The 15071-nt window shown below is 45.5% G+C and overlaps 1 protein-coding gene across 2 annotated transcripts in view; it reads right to left on the bottom strand.

Annotated features, from left to right (window-relative positions):
- The window catches only part of LOC306968938 (RNA binding protein fox-1 homolog 3-like), a 1481628-nt gene that overhangs the window by 678781 nt on the left and 787776 nt on the right, over nt 1-15071 (bottom strand). The window lies entirely within an intron of this gene.

Here is a 15071-nt window from a genome sequence, read left to right as displayed (position 1 = left end):
GTACTGCTTTAAATGTCCTTGAAAAGCATTGAACAAGTAACTCATGCCCCTAGAGGCCATAAGCGCAACTGCAGGTGTCGTAGCATGTTGCGGTTTTTTACTCATTGATTGTCTGTGACAGTAAATACTACGCTGACAGAAAAGACAAAGGAACAGAGGGATACTGTACATCCAATTACACAATGGAGATCATTTTTGTCACTCAAACTTGGCTGTAAATACTGTTTAAGCGGCGCGAGCCCACAGTTAGCTTTGCCCATTAGCCTGTTAGCTTCTTCTTCGTGATTCCATTAGTGTGTATTGCCCAGTGCAGGGAAAGCTGCAATTGTGGTTTTCTGGCCAGAGACACCGGGGGAGATAAAAGACCCTCCAATCATCCCATCAACAGTTGCATTACCCCCAGAGGGACTACGAAAAGGATTTATTAAGGTAAACAAGCTACTTAGTGCTGCTTTAAGGCCTTAGTTTTTCCACAATTCTATGCTCAACTCTATGAGCACAACTTTCAGGGATCAAAACCATCAACAAGCTGTGACTGTAGAAATCTCGGACATCCATGCATCCAGTTGGACATTTGTTGAAGTAGACGGCGATACTCCATGGTTAAAGTTGACCAAAGTTGGTAAAGGAGTTCCCACACGGCTTGTAAAGTGGGCGGTGAAACATAATTGCAGTCTTTATCTATTTACCTCCACGTCTGAGAATGAACCAGACATTTCTCACTCTACAGAACGGAGATTCCTCAGCTCACGCCCTTCATATTCACAATGTAACCAAGATGTGTCCGTATTAATCCAACGGGAAACATTACAGGCGCAATTACATTATTTATGATGAGCGGAGAGGGTAAATATTGCAGTGGCGTGTATGTGTGTGTGTGTGTGTGTGTGAGTATTTACATTGACATAAACAAACATGTTGTGTTGACGGCCGGGATCAGCGCTCACAGACGCTGCGCGGGGAGGCCCAGCAAAACAGTCAATATTAGCGCGAGGATACACAGCGCTGCGAATGAGATCACGATGCGGTTTCCCTTGTTTATCAGTCAGTCTCTGTGTTGCGCGAGTGGGGACTGCTTCGGACTGTTTACTCGTCGAATTAGAAACAAAAACGGTCTAATCTAATGCCATATTTACCCTTAAAAACACCAACAACCTGTTATATCATGTACTTTCAAAGCAGAGCTTATCGTATCACCCCGTTCAATGGTAGAAGGTGTTTGAGTATAAACTGTTTGCAGCAGCCCAAACTCGTTTCTAGCTCTCACAAGGCCTCCCAAAGAGAAAAAGAGAATCAAGATGTACCGCCAGAAATGCATTGGGCTTCAACTTCCGCATTAGCAACCAATAAAAATGAACATTTAGGCTAAATACAGTATTAAAAGCAAACTGCTGCATTTTTCAATATCAGCTGTGACGGCAAATAACATTGCTTCACTCTGTTACTTCCCCAGTTTAAAGGAAAAACACTTCTGATATCGACAAGGGCACAGTGTGTGGCGTGAAGTTGTATAAATAAAGCTAAAAAAACCACATAAGGCTGTCACGATAATTACTAAATTGACTTATTGTTCAATAAATGACACATAAACAATACATTTTGGCTCAATATGTATTATTTGTACATTTAATTGCATTTATTCCCCCTATTTTCCTAATGTAATAATGGGCGAGGAAGGAGCTTCTCTTTGGTCGTCATGGCCCAGAGCTGACATTGCTGCCATACCACCACCTTGTGGCCAGGGGCGACTCCAAAACACACTTGGGAGACAGGATTTTAATGGCTTAAAAGCCTGGCTCCAAAGAGTTTTATTTTTTCAACAACAAAAAATCGCTATGACTCATGTGACAATAATGTCTTTAACCACGCTGGTTTTTGTGCAGCAGCCCGAAATAGTGGAAGCCTTTGACTGGCTCCAGTGCCTGTCAATCAAGCTCTGGAGTTCTGTGGCGGCTCTGTGGAGGTCCCGCCTATTTGCCCTTTTAAGGAACTTTGTAGGAGGAGATTGAGCAGTCATGTAAGTTTCACAACGACGACTCGGGATCTTTACAATGAATGAAGCTGAATGGTTATCTCTAATTATTACATCTATGGCAGGGGTGTCCAAACTGCGGCTCATGGGCCAACTGCGGCCCACGGCCCACTTTTAATTGGCCTGCTACAAATTCTCAGATTTTTCTTTGTGTGCTTTAATTGAATATATATAAAATAAATGAAAATCCATGAATAGAAAGCTGTGATGGAGGCTGTTTTTTTTTTTTTTTACTTTAAGCATATTCAATTAAAAAGCATACATTTACATTTTATCGATTTGCTAACTTTAATACAATAGTGGTGAAGTTATATATCTGACCTCTGTGAGTGCGGCCCAGGTGTTTGTATATTGTTCTGTATGTGGCCCTCAGTGAATAAAGTAATACTTTATTGCTGGTGCCTCATTGTATTTTATGTACATGGTGGGATACTTTAAGCTTTCGGTAAGTACTTTTCGAACAGAGCTTTACTGTCATTTCAAAGCTTTAGAGTTACTGTAGCCTGTGTGGCATTATAAGTTCTTCAATAATATCATTGATCGCGATAGTTTCTTGCCTCAATGTGTCGAACTTTAGAGTTTGTTATCGTGCCTTTTCAAGTCGAAAGACAAACTGAAAGTGCGGTGAGTGAAGGTACAGAAGAGCTCATTCTGTAGAAGTAAAACATCACTTTGTGACATCAGCAGGTGGAACAGAGCATATTGAGCAGAATCCAATTAAGTTTTTTTTTTTCTTTTTTCCCATAATGGAAGAACATAGAGAAGGGTTTTCGAGTTGTTATTTGTCCTAGGTTGTTTCTTTCTGTCGATAGCGTCTGTTTTGATCACTGTTTCTGCTTCAAGGGCTTATTCAACACTTAAATCTATAATCATCTGTGGAAAAACACAGTATTTGTGTGCTTTTTACAACTGGTTCAAGCTGCAAAGTGTTTCATAGGTTGGAACATATACTTTTTTGGATCGGTTGCTTTTAGTAGAAGTGTCCAGATGACGACCTGAACGACCCTTTTCCACCCAAAGTGGGACAACATTATTGCACGGCTAAAAAAAAAAAGGTTAATCTCTCATAACGTGGAGCCCTTTTTCGCAGTGCATATCCATCCATCCCCGCGCACTCACTCACATAAAGCACATTTCTTGCTTGTGTTTCTGCTGACTCCACACCGGCCCCGCTGCTGGCTGTGGCCCAGGAGCCCGAGCGGCCAATGGACCGCGGAGAAAACGCCATCGATTTACCCCTCCCCTCTCCTCTCCCTGCCCCATCTCCCAATAACAGCCCCACTCTACCCCCCCCCTCCCACCTCCAACTCGGACACCCTCCCTCCCCTCCCGCTGCCCCACAACCGCACCTGATTAAGTGCTTGCAAAAAAAAACAAAGTAACGCAAAAAGGGAGAGCGGCGCCAGCGCAATTTGTCATTTATCAAAAGTAATTAAAAGCAATTTCTTCTCTCTTGTTGATTGGGAATTGACTAATTGTTGAGCGTGTGAAAACCAAGGGAATAAATAGAACAGGAGGCAGATGAATTTTACATAAACTCAGAGGAGAGGAAATTTCAGGCGCTGTGTGGAGAGGGGAGGGAGTAAAAAAAAGAAAGAAAAAAAAGCCGTTCTAGACATCTGGCCGTGAGATTCGCCCGAACATGATTACGACGGCAAAAATAAGTGTTGTTTAGCGCCTTCTGATACCCGGCCCATAGGTGCTAAATAATGTATCAGCAACAGCATATTGACGAGCGAGACTTAAAAGGCCGAGCTTGTTGCGCGGCGCGTGTGAAGTGTGGGAGGCCAAATTCAAAAACACGCCGGCGTTTGGATGTTTGCGGGGGGAAAGAACAGGAATGCTTGTCCCGCTCGATCTCCGAGAGAGAAAAAAAAAAAAAAAAATGGAAATAACCGAGTTGACTGGGATTTTATTTATTCAGCTCGTAACTCAATTTAGTGATGTGTGGAAAAATGGTTCAATAAAGCTTATAAGAAAACAAAACAAGCATGAACGCTGAAGGTCACTGGCGTTATTTAATAAAATACCGATATATATGTTCGAATATAAATGTAACTTCTTAACCCAAACCTGAAAAGATTTTCTCCAGTTTGGCTTTATCCAAATCTTGCAATTAGTGACAAAAAAAGAAGATGAAAACAATTAAGGGTGAAAAAGTCACAAAAAAGCCACAAAAGAGCGACAGAAAGGCAAAAATAAAGTGATAAAAAATAAATTGAGGAAAAAATTATAAAAAGATTGTCGAATTTTTATTTTATTTAATTTGTATGAAAAAAAATGTGATGAAAAATGACAAAAATTGTGCTTAAAAAAATACAAAGAAGAAAAAAGAAAAAAAAAAAAGAAAAGATTTCTTTAAAAAAAAATAAAAAAAAGTAATGGAAAAAAAAAGTGATAAAAAATACAAAAAAGTAATGGGAAAAAAAATGTGATAAAAAATACAAAAAAATTGATGGAAAAATAATAAATTTGAAAAGAAAAAAATCACAAAAAGTAATTTTGAAATGGGGGGAAAAAGTGATTAAAACGTTTTTTATTAAATGTGTTGAAAAATGACAGAAATATGTGACAAAAAACAATAAAAATGTGACAAAGACGCAACAAAAAACTTCAAACAAGTGACGACAACACGGAAACAACTTGATGAGTTTTGCAGATCTTTCAAATGAGCTAAGATCTTTAGGCTTAGATGTGGATCAAACTCAACTGGAGAAAAGGCACTGGTTAAGACGTTAATTTTCATGAACTTCTTAGTTCCAATCTTTGGCAGGCCATGACTGTAAAATTATACAAGATCAAATCCTACAGTCGTCCAGACTGTGTGCAACAAACCCTGAAAATGTCACATTTTTTTATACAATAGGGGAGTTTTACGCCCAACGAGGACCCCAATAAGCTAATTCTGTGTCTCAGTGAGGTGTTTAAGGCAGGAAAATAAAATGAACCGTCGAGCTACAAACTTAATGTCACCAATTCAGCTCAAAATAAATAAAAACGGTTTCCTAGTCCACTATCATGTGTACCTTTTCGCAGTGAGCGCCTTGGAAGTACAGTGTGGAAGAGAGCGGGCGGGGTTGGGGGGGATGGAAAAAAGAAACAAGGGTGGCAATGAAACCGAGCAATACCATTCCGACATTATCGGTAACAACCTCTGAATGCACCATTACCTTCTATAAGGCCAAAATGAAATGTCAGAATTGATTCAAAAGGGAGGTGCCGGGGATGTAAGCGGGCAGCTGAGGCGGCCATTTTGTTTCCACTTGACGTCATTAGCAGAAGAAGAAGTAGGAGCCGCGAGAACATGAAGGAGGAGCGGGCAGGCGACACGAAAGCAGTTACGTGGGCTACAGTTCATCATTGTTTACCTCCAGTTAAATGTCCGATTACATTTAATGGAAAGATGAGTATTAATCCATAAAGCTGTCTATCCATCCATATTTACATTCATATATCAAATAGGATGCATTTGCCGGAGCTGGATTCAATCATCCCATCATATTGTTTGATTTAGAGTCAATTTTATTCATGTTTTCATCCCTTGGTTTAGCCCGACAGGACAGGACAGGTTTTTTTTTTTTTTTTTACTCCTGGTGGCACTTGCTAAGCTACATAATTATGTGGGTGGAACTTGGTGTGAAAAGTCTGAGATCTGCTCGACTGGAAAAGCAGAACTGCATTACAGTCTTCAGTGCCTTTAGCCTTTAGGAAGGCGAATGCGGAGTGTACGTGCTGAACTCTCTCCCTCACTTAACTCCTACCTGTATTCCCAAACTGTGGTCCGTCTCAGCCCTTTTTTTTTGCCACATTTTTTTAATCGCTTTTTGTTACTTATTTCACTTTTTTGTCACTTTTTCATCACTCTCTTGTTGGTTATTCTGTCGCTCTTTTGTTAGTCAGATTATTGTCACTTTTCCAATTGCTTTTTGACGCTTTATGACACTTTTTTTTGTCACTTTTTCCATCACTTTTCTGTTACTTTTTGTCTAATTTTTGTTGCTTCTTTGCCACATTTTTCATTAAGCTTTTGGGTAAAGCCAAACAGAAGATAATGTGCTCTGTTCATGTGGGGGTTAAGAGGTTAAAGGGATATTTCAGGATATTTGACATAGGGAATTATTTCCTAGTTATCCAGAGTGTTATGTTTGAAGAGTGTAGTGGCGCTAGGCTAGTGCATGTCTATGGTAACTAGTAGCCTGCATTAAAAACGGTCTGATCCAAGCACGTATAACACCAGACTACCCATATAAATGTCTGTGTTGACTGAATTATGTTTTTCATGTAACCATTTTGCATTTAAAATAATTTATATTTGAGCAGCATCAGCTTCCTGGTTGTAAGCTACGCAGCGGCGGAGTGATCTGCTGGGTTACCGGATCTACAGTGGTTTGGCATTACTGAAGGTGGAATTCACAAAGCCCGAAGGGACGACGTGGGCCCGCCCTCCTGTGGACCCACCACCCGCAGAGGGATCCGTAGGGGTCGGGTGCGGAGAGGACTGGGTGGCAGTCAGAGGCGGGTGCCTCGACGACCTGGTCCGCATGCACAGCTTCTGGCGTTCGGGACATGGAACGTCACCTCACTGGGGGGGAAGGAGCCTGAGCTTGTGCGGGAGGTTGAGAGATACCGACTAGATATAGTCGGGCTCACCTCCACGCACAGCTTGGGTTCCGGATCCCAACTCCTGGAGAGAGGCTGGACTCTCCATTTTTCTGGAGTTGCCCGCGGGGAGAGGCGGCGGGCTGGGGTGGGTTTGCTCATATCCCCCCAGCTCAGCCGCCACGTGTTGGAGTTCACCCCGGTGGACGAGAGGGTCGCGTCCCTACGCCTTCGGGTCGGGGACAGGTCTCTCACCGTTGTTTCGGCCTACGGGCCCAACATCGGTGCAGAGTACCCGGCCTTCTTGGAGTCCCTGGGAGGGGTACTAGATGGTGCTCCGACTGGGGACTCCATTGTTCTGCTGGGGGACTTCAACGCCCACGTGGGTAACGACAGTGAGACCTGGGAGGGGGTGATTGGGAAGAACGGCCTCCCCGATCTGAACCCGAGTGGTGTTCTGTTATTGGACTTCTGTGCTAGTCACAGTTTGTCCATAACGAACACCATGTTCGAGCACAAGGGTGTCCATAAGTGCACGTGGCACCAGGACACCCTAGGCAGGAGGTCGATGATCGACTTTGTAGTCGTGTCATCTGATCTCCGGCCGCGTGTCTCGGACACTCGGGTGAAGAGAGGGGCTGAGCTGTCAACCGATCACCACCTGGTGGTGAGCTGGATCCGCTGGCAGGGGAGGAAGCCGGTCAGACCTGGCAGGCCCAAGCGTGTTGTGAGGGTCTGCTGGGAACGTCTGGCGGATCCCTCTGTCAGTGGGGTCTTCAACTCCCACCTCCGGAAGAGCTTCACCCAGATTCCGGGGGAGGCGGGGGACATGGAGTCAGAGTGGACTCTGTTCTCCTCCTCCATTGTCGATGCGGCTGCTCGTAGTTGTGGCCGTAAGGTCTCTGGTGCCTGTCGCGGCGGCAATCCCCGAACCCGGTGGTGGCGCCCGGAAGTAAGGGATGCCGTCAAGCTGAAGAAGGAGTCCTACCTGGCCTTGTTGTCTTGTGGGACTCCTGAGGCAGCTGAGAGGTACCGGCAGGCCAAGCGTGCTGCAGCTCGTGCGGTCGCGGAGGCTAAAACTCGGGTCTGGGAGGAGTTCGGGGAGGCCATGGAGGAAGACTATCGGTCGGCCTCGAAGAGATTCTGGCAAACCATCCGGCGCCTCAGGAGGGGGAAGCAGTGCTTCACCAACACTGTGTACAGTGCGGGTGGGGGGCTGCTGACCTCGACTGGGGATGTCGTCGGGCGGTGGAAGGAGTACTTCGAGGACCTCCTCAATCCCGTCGTCACGTCTTCCAATGAGGAAGCAGAGGCTGAGGACTCGGAGGTGGGCTCGCCCATCACCGGGGCTGAAGTCACCAAGGTGGTGAGAAAGCTCCTCGGTGGCAAGGCTCCGGGGGTGGATGAGATTCGCCCTGAGTACCTTAAGTCTCTGGATGTTGTAGGACTGTCTTGGCTGACACGTCTCTGCAACATCGCGTGGCGGTCGGGGACAGTGCCCCTGGATTGGCAGACCGGGGTGGTGGTCCCTCTCTTTAAAAAGGGGGATCGGAGGGTGTGTTCCAATTACAGAGGAATCACCCTCCTTAGCCTCCCCGGTAAGGTCTATTCCGGGGTGCTGGAGAGGAGGATCCGGCCGATAGTTGAACCTCGGATCCAGGAGGAACAATGCGGTTTTCGTCCTGGTCGTGGCACACTGGACCAACTCTATACCCTTCATCGGGTACTCGAGGGTTCGTGGGAGTTCGCCCAACCAGTCCACATGTGTTTTGTGGATCTGGAGAAAGCGTTCGACCGCGTCCCTCGTGGTGCCCTGTGGGGGGTGCTCCGGGAGTATGGGGTCCGGGGCCCTCTGCTAAGGGCTGTCCGTTCCCTGTATGACCGCAGCAGGAGCTTGGTTCGCATTGCCGGCAGTAAGTCAGACCTGTTCCCGGTGCGTGTTGGTCTCCGCCAGGGCTGCCCTTTGTCACCGGTTCTGTTCATTACTTTTATGGACAGAATTTCTAGGCGCAGCCAGGGGCCGGAGGGTGTCCGGTTTGGGAGCCTCAGAGTCTCATCTCTGCTGTTTGCGGACGATGTTGTTCTGATGGCTTCAACGAACCGGGACCTTCAGCACGCACTGGGGCGGTTTGCAGCCGAGTGTGTAGCGGCCGGGATGAGGATCAGCACCTCCAAATCCGAGGCCATGGTTCTCCACCGGAAAAAGGTGGCTTCCCCTCTTCAGGTCGGTGGGGAGTCCTTGCCTCAAGTGGAGGAGTTCAAGTATCTCGGGGTCTTGTTCACGAGTGAGGGACGGATGGAGCGTGAGATCGATAGACGGATCGGTGCGGCGTCAGCAGTGATGCGGTCGCTGTATCGGTCTGTCGTGGTGAAGAGGGAGCTGAGTCGGAGGGCAAAGCTCTCGATTTACCGATCGATCTACGTTCCCACCCTCACCTATGGTCATGAGATTTGGGTCATGACCGAAAGGACAAGATCGCGAATACAAGCGGCCGAAATGAGTTTCCTTCGCAGGGTGGCTGGGCGCACCCTCCGAGATCGGGTGAGGAGCTCAGTTACCCGGGAGGAGCTCGGAGTAGAGTCGCTGCTCCTTCACGTCGAAAGGAGCCAGCTGAGGTGGCTCGGGCATCTGTTCCGGATGCCTCCTGGTCGCCTCCCGCGGGAGGTGTTCCAGGCATGTCCTAGTGGGACAAGGCCTCGTGGAAGGCCCAGGACACGGTGGTGGGACTATGTCTCCGAGCTGGCCTGGTGTCGCCTCGGGGTCCCCCCAGAACAGCTGGAGGAGGTGTGTGTGGATCGGGAAGTTTGGGCATCTCTGCTGAGACTGCTGCCCCCGCGACCCGGCCCCGGATAAAGCGGAAGAAAATGGATGGATGGATGGATGGAATTCACAAAGGAGCTTTCTACAAATCAGATATGGCAATGCTTGGAGGACTAACCCATGACTTTGAAGAGGTTTTTAATGCAGGCTACTAGTTACCATAGACATGCACTAGCCTAGCACTAGCCTAGCCCCACTAAACTCTTCAAATATAAGGACTGCATGAATTAAAAGAAAATCTTCAGAACTAAACAACACTCTGGATAACTAGGAAACAAGGCCCTATGTCAGAAATTCTGAACCATCCCTTTAATGGTGGGAGAAACCTTCTCAGACATGGGGGGAACCACAGTTAAAACCTCCTGCTACAATCCAATCCTGTAATATTCTACTCTGGTAACTCTGCTATACTCGAAATCAACGTGTATTCCCAACATTCACGACTTCTTTATTCCTTCAGAATGACTGGAAACCTTTCCAACCGGAGGGAGGCGGCCATTTTGTTTCCACCTGATACCATAAGCCGAGAAGAAGCCGCAGGACCACGAAGGAGGAGTGGGCGATCTCCACGAACTGTCTCCGATGACGAGCGAAATATAAACAAATAAGACAAAGAAGAAAGAATAAAAAAAAGAAAAACACAAACTGGAGCTACAAGGCGCCGGAGGAGCCGTTTAAATCCCCCCCCACTTTGTAAATAACCTCACCTGGATGGGATTCTTTGAGCTCGGAGCGCACATTTTTCCAGCCAACTCCTGCGCTCGCTGCCAATAAATGGTGCCGCTGCTTCGTTGAGGCGGATTTGAATATCCCTTTGAAGGCTGCAGATGGACACGCAAAACCATCATCGCCTCGAAACTCAGAAATAATTGGGCAACAGTGGGACGAGCCGCGCTCAATCCACCCCCCCCACCCCCCCCCCCACGCACTCGCCGGACTATTGTGTGTGTGTTGTTGTTGGTTTTTTTTCCGTAGATCAGGAAAGGCCGAGCGACTGATGTTTGCTAATATTCGGAGTTAATCGTTATGTAAGCCTCTGCGCCCCTGCCGTCTGGATGCTGAGTCAGCACTTTTCCATTCAAACGTCTGTCATATCTCGCCAAAAAGTCTAGACGAGATTGCATATTAAAGCATTGATTTGTTTATTGAACAGATAGGTTTTGGTGCTGAGACTTTGGTAAGTGTATGATGTGATAAAGTATGGCCTAAGCGTGGTAATGTTCATTGTTTTTTGTCAATACCGGTACTTTAAATGGGGCGAGATGCAAGTTAACCGTTTTATACTCACTACTGCCACCTCAGGTCATACGTGTAACTGCACCTTCTATATTAAGCTCGTGCATGAAGGCAATTCGGACCCGAAGTGACACCTTTTTGAGTGACAGTGCAGGATTTTAGAGGCAGTTGTGGTGAACAGGTCTGGGCTCATTCTAGCTTCCACCTTAGGACATTGTTAGAACATTTAGGGGGAGGAAATTAGATAATTTTACCATTTTACCAACTCCGTATAGTCCCTTTAATGATACTTTGTTTTTCGATGATGATACCTGAACAATACTTTTTCCAATATCTTTGCTAAAATATTTGACATCTCGAACCAGAAACCCGATATTGCAAATTTACAATTATCGGGTTCATCTCCAATGCTACGAAATGTGTGAAAAAAGGGGAATGATTTGGGGGGAAAAATGGGGGGGAAACTGTTGCCTGGGAACACCCATGCTGCTGTGTGAAAAAAAAAAAAAAGTTTATTTATGGATCCAACATGACAGCAGTAGACGCGACGCCATTTTTCGATCAAGCTGCAGACCGTGTTCTAAATAAAGCTCCACAGTCCCATCCCCTCCGGGTCACATGTCGGGGTCTGACACAAAAAATCCCATGTATTTTTAGCATTGACTTTTCAAAAAAGTCAATTATTAAGAGTTTATGGCACAACGCGGTGCTAACTACCGACACTTGCGCGGGTATTTTACAAGAAAGAAACAATACTTGAAAATACGACAAAATTACTTTTTTTTTTTATTACTAATTTTGCAGTTTATAACGTTTTAGACAAATCTTCAATTTTACCTTGTATATTTCATGTGTGGGAGTTAAAACATAGCTGATTAGCCGGCGCCGTGATGTTAAACTCTTAATAGTTGACTTTTTAGAAAAGTCAATGTTAATAATACACAGGATTTTTTATGTTGGACCCCGACACGTGACCGGGAGTGGGTGGGACTGTGGAGCTCTATAGTTTAGCTCGAAGGTTTACAGCGGGTACGTCATACATCATCTGATACGATGATACGATTGGCTATGGCTACGTACAGACACATGTGATTCGTAGACATTGGTAGCGCCCAATAAACGGCTATGGACGATCGTAAACCACACCTCTCCTACGAGAAAATTAACTGGTCGTCCCCAGAGTAAATATCACTTGAGATATTTTGTCTGCTGATTGCCAGGCAAGGAAAACTGGGAGAAATTGTGTGTAATTTTTTGGCAAAAATAGGGAAACAATGGGGAATAAATTGGGTAAAATATGAGGGGAATCAGGGAAAATATTAGAAATATATGAGCTGTTTATATATTAGTAATATAAAGGGCTCAGCAGACGACCCTTGATCCGCACTAAACACCTCTTCCTCCAGGCTCAAATATTCATTTTTATTTCATTTGCTGTGGCCATTGCTGTCCAGTGGGAGCATCGATCGTCACACACGAGTATGTGTTTACAAAATATAGTTCATTTGCAAAAAGTACAGTCTGAATGCGAACCGCACCAAACTCTTGGTCCGGAACAAGCAAGCGGACCAAAGGACTTTTCTGGTCTGAAAATACGGTAGGTTGATCAGGATTTCATATTGGCTTGATTCGTCCTGGGAACAACACGAGGTAGAAGAGTGAATACAAGCTTTAACTTTTAGCTAACAGCATGCCAGTGAATCTGTGGCATCAAACACACTTTGACGGCAGAACCTTCTCGGGTCCCGTGATGACTCAAAAGTGCGGCAATCCTCCAGGTATGATTTTTTTTTAAGAGGAAAACAATGCTACAATTTGGTTAAAGGCTCGAAAAAGTCATGATTCTTTTTAAACTGACGTCATTATTGACTTGAAATCAACAGGACCATTTCCTTTAGACGTTATTGAGGCAAACATATAAATCATGCATTATCGCTGCGTGTTATTTGCATTCATATCTACATTTTCCTTTCGCTCGAACTCTCAAGGGGATTACAAACAACATCCAACGGCGGCAAACGGCCTCAGACAATGGCGCCGCGTACGATTATTAATGCCGTAATTAAACCGCTAATCCCTCCCCTCCCCTCATTTAGGCGCCCGTATCTCCGAACCGGCACCTCGTCGTGCAAAAAAAAAAAAAATCGGAGACGCCGCACCTCGCCTTCCTCCCGGGACCGAGGGACGCTTGTCACTTTGCGTCTATACGTGGGATTTATGCCAACCCAGCGAGCGCGTGTTCCTATAGAGAGCCTTTTGTTCGACACGCGTTCCCGAGCGGAAAGTTGACTAATCAGCTACTGCGAGAACAGATGTGAAAAATGAGGAGGGGGAAAGGCAGGACTTTTGAGGAGAAACGGAATGTCATGTCCAGCGCGGCGGCGGCGGGCTATAGGTAGCGGGTTAGCGTCGGAGCGGGGAAATAAAGACAGAGATGTTGGAGGAATCCTGTGGAGAGGCAGAGCGGGGTCCTGTACCGCCTCCAGCAATGAGTGTACTTCAAGGCGTCGGCTCCCTCCTCTGAGCACTTTTACAAGAGCACAAATTAGGAGGGAAAAAAGGGGAGCTCGGGCGAGAGGGGGGGGGGAAGGCGGGAGGAGCGCGAGAGTTCACTGTGCCGGACGCAGACTGTGAGTGTCGAGATGGACCACAGAGGAGTACAAGAGGTCTCCGAGCTACACACGTGGAGGAAATGATAACTTAACATGGTCTCTTTTCTGTGTGGATATGAACTGATGACTTTGATGTAGGGCTACAGGGCTGTCAGGATGCTTACCAATTTATATCAACTTCAACATGGTTCAATAAGTGACAGATGAACAATGTTTTTGGGCTTGATATTGATCATCAGTACATTTACTTACATTTCTTTCCTTATTTCTTTGTCCTATGTTTGCAATATTTGAACAATTTCACAGAAGTACATTGTGTTTCATGTTTATTGCAACTTTTAGAGAAAGAAAATACTGAGATTTTTAGTTTCATGGGTTGCACATGGCACCGCATAAACAAGCAGCAACCTCCCTCTCTCTTAGTACAGCAGTGTTTTTTGCATTTTTCTGCAAACTGCATTAGTAGCATCTGTGTTTCACACTATTTTACTGGATACTTTTGTACATCTTTGCTGTGTTTTTGTGAGGTTCAGCTGATTTTTTTTTTACTGCAAAGAGTGTGTTTAAAAGTAAACAAACAGCTAGCTTATGAGCTAAAATACATTTGAGACCTGCAAATGTCTTCTTCTGAAACACTGAAGAGGCACCAAGAGCCCCCCACACCTGCAGCACAGCGGAGGCGTCACAAGAGGAGCTACAGAAAACCCCCAAAAAACGAGGAGGTATCCGGACCAGACTTGTCATAGTAGGGGGTGTGGCTTCGTCAAGGGGGAAAATAGAATCTTTAGAGAAACAGCACTCTCTTTTCCACTCTTTTTAGCCATTTTCGGGTGGAATGTGAACTTATTTATCACATATGGATATTTTCTCACAGCAGATTGTTCAGTAGAAGTGAAAAAACGGCAGTTGTTAGCATTAGCAGAATGCTAACATGAAGCACCATGTTAGCAATCTCCGTTATTTATGTACTTATAGGCTGTTGAACCACTTTGCTCCTCTCCATGTCTTTGTATCTTTATTCAGTAGAAACCTATTTTCATAATTCAGCGTTTGTTAAATTCGTTTTTTAATAATTAGAGAAAGTTTAGATTTTTCTCCAAATTATTTATTATTATTTATTTCCCCCCTTAACTGTTTTCAAACATGACCATATATGGGCAATTCCAGAGATGCCGTCTGTATCTATACTCGCCTTCTACGCTCTTTCCAGAAGATGGTGAAAGACGTGGAGCGGAGGGAGCTGCGCAGGAGGAAGAGGAATGAGGAGGTGGAGCCAACTAGTGCAGGACACCACGCTCTGAAACAGGGACAAAGCCAGGAGGAGCTGCACCGTTTCAGCGGAGCACTGAAGGCAGTTCTCCGGTTTGCTCCACCTCCAAAAACATGCTGGTCAGGCGGCTCAGGACTAGTCCAACATAACATCGGTAATTACTATATTTTCCTGCCTCAATACATCAAACATTAAGTGTACCCCATTCTTTGTATTATTAAAGCTGATACTCATACGCCCATCCCTACTTTGATGTTCTGTAAATAGGATAATTTTGTGTAACATTATCACGGAGCAGCGGAAGAGTATTGGAAAGGCAACTCAATGTCCCTAAGTGGAAGAGCATAATTATCATGCACATTGTAGCTAACCCTTGAACCAGGTGCTCCTGTTCAGGTTCCTGGTTCCAAAGACTCACAGACTTTGGCTCTTGCGTCGCCTTCTGCCCCTGAATGTTTGAAGAATTGTTTGTATGAATAATAGACAGATTTCTGCTTCAAC

This window comes from Gobius niger, assembly GCF_951799975.1.
Source record: "Gobius niger genome assembly, chromosome: 10".
NCBI lineage: Eukaryota > Metazoa > Chordata > Actinopteri > Gobiiformes > Gobiidae > Gobius > Gobius niger.
This window is presented reverse-complemented; position numbering and strand designations above follow the sequence as displayed.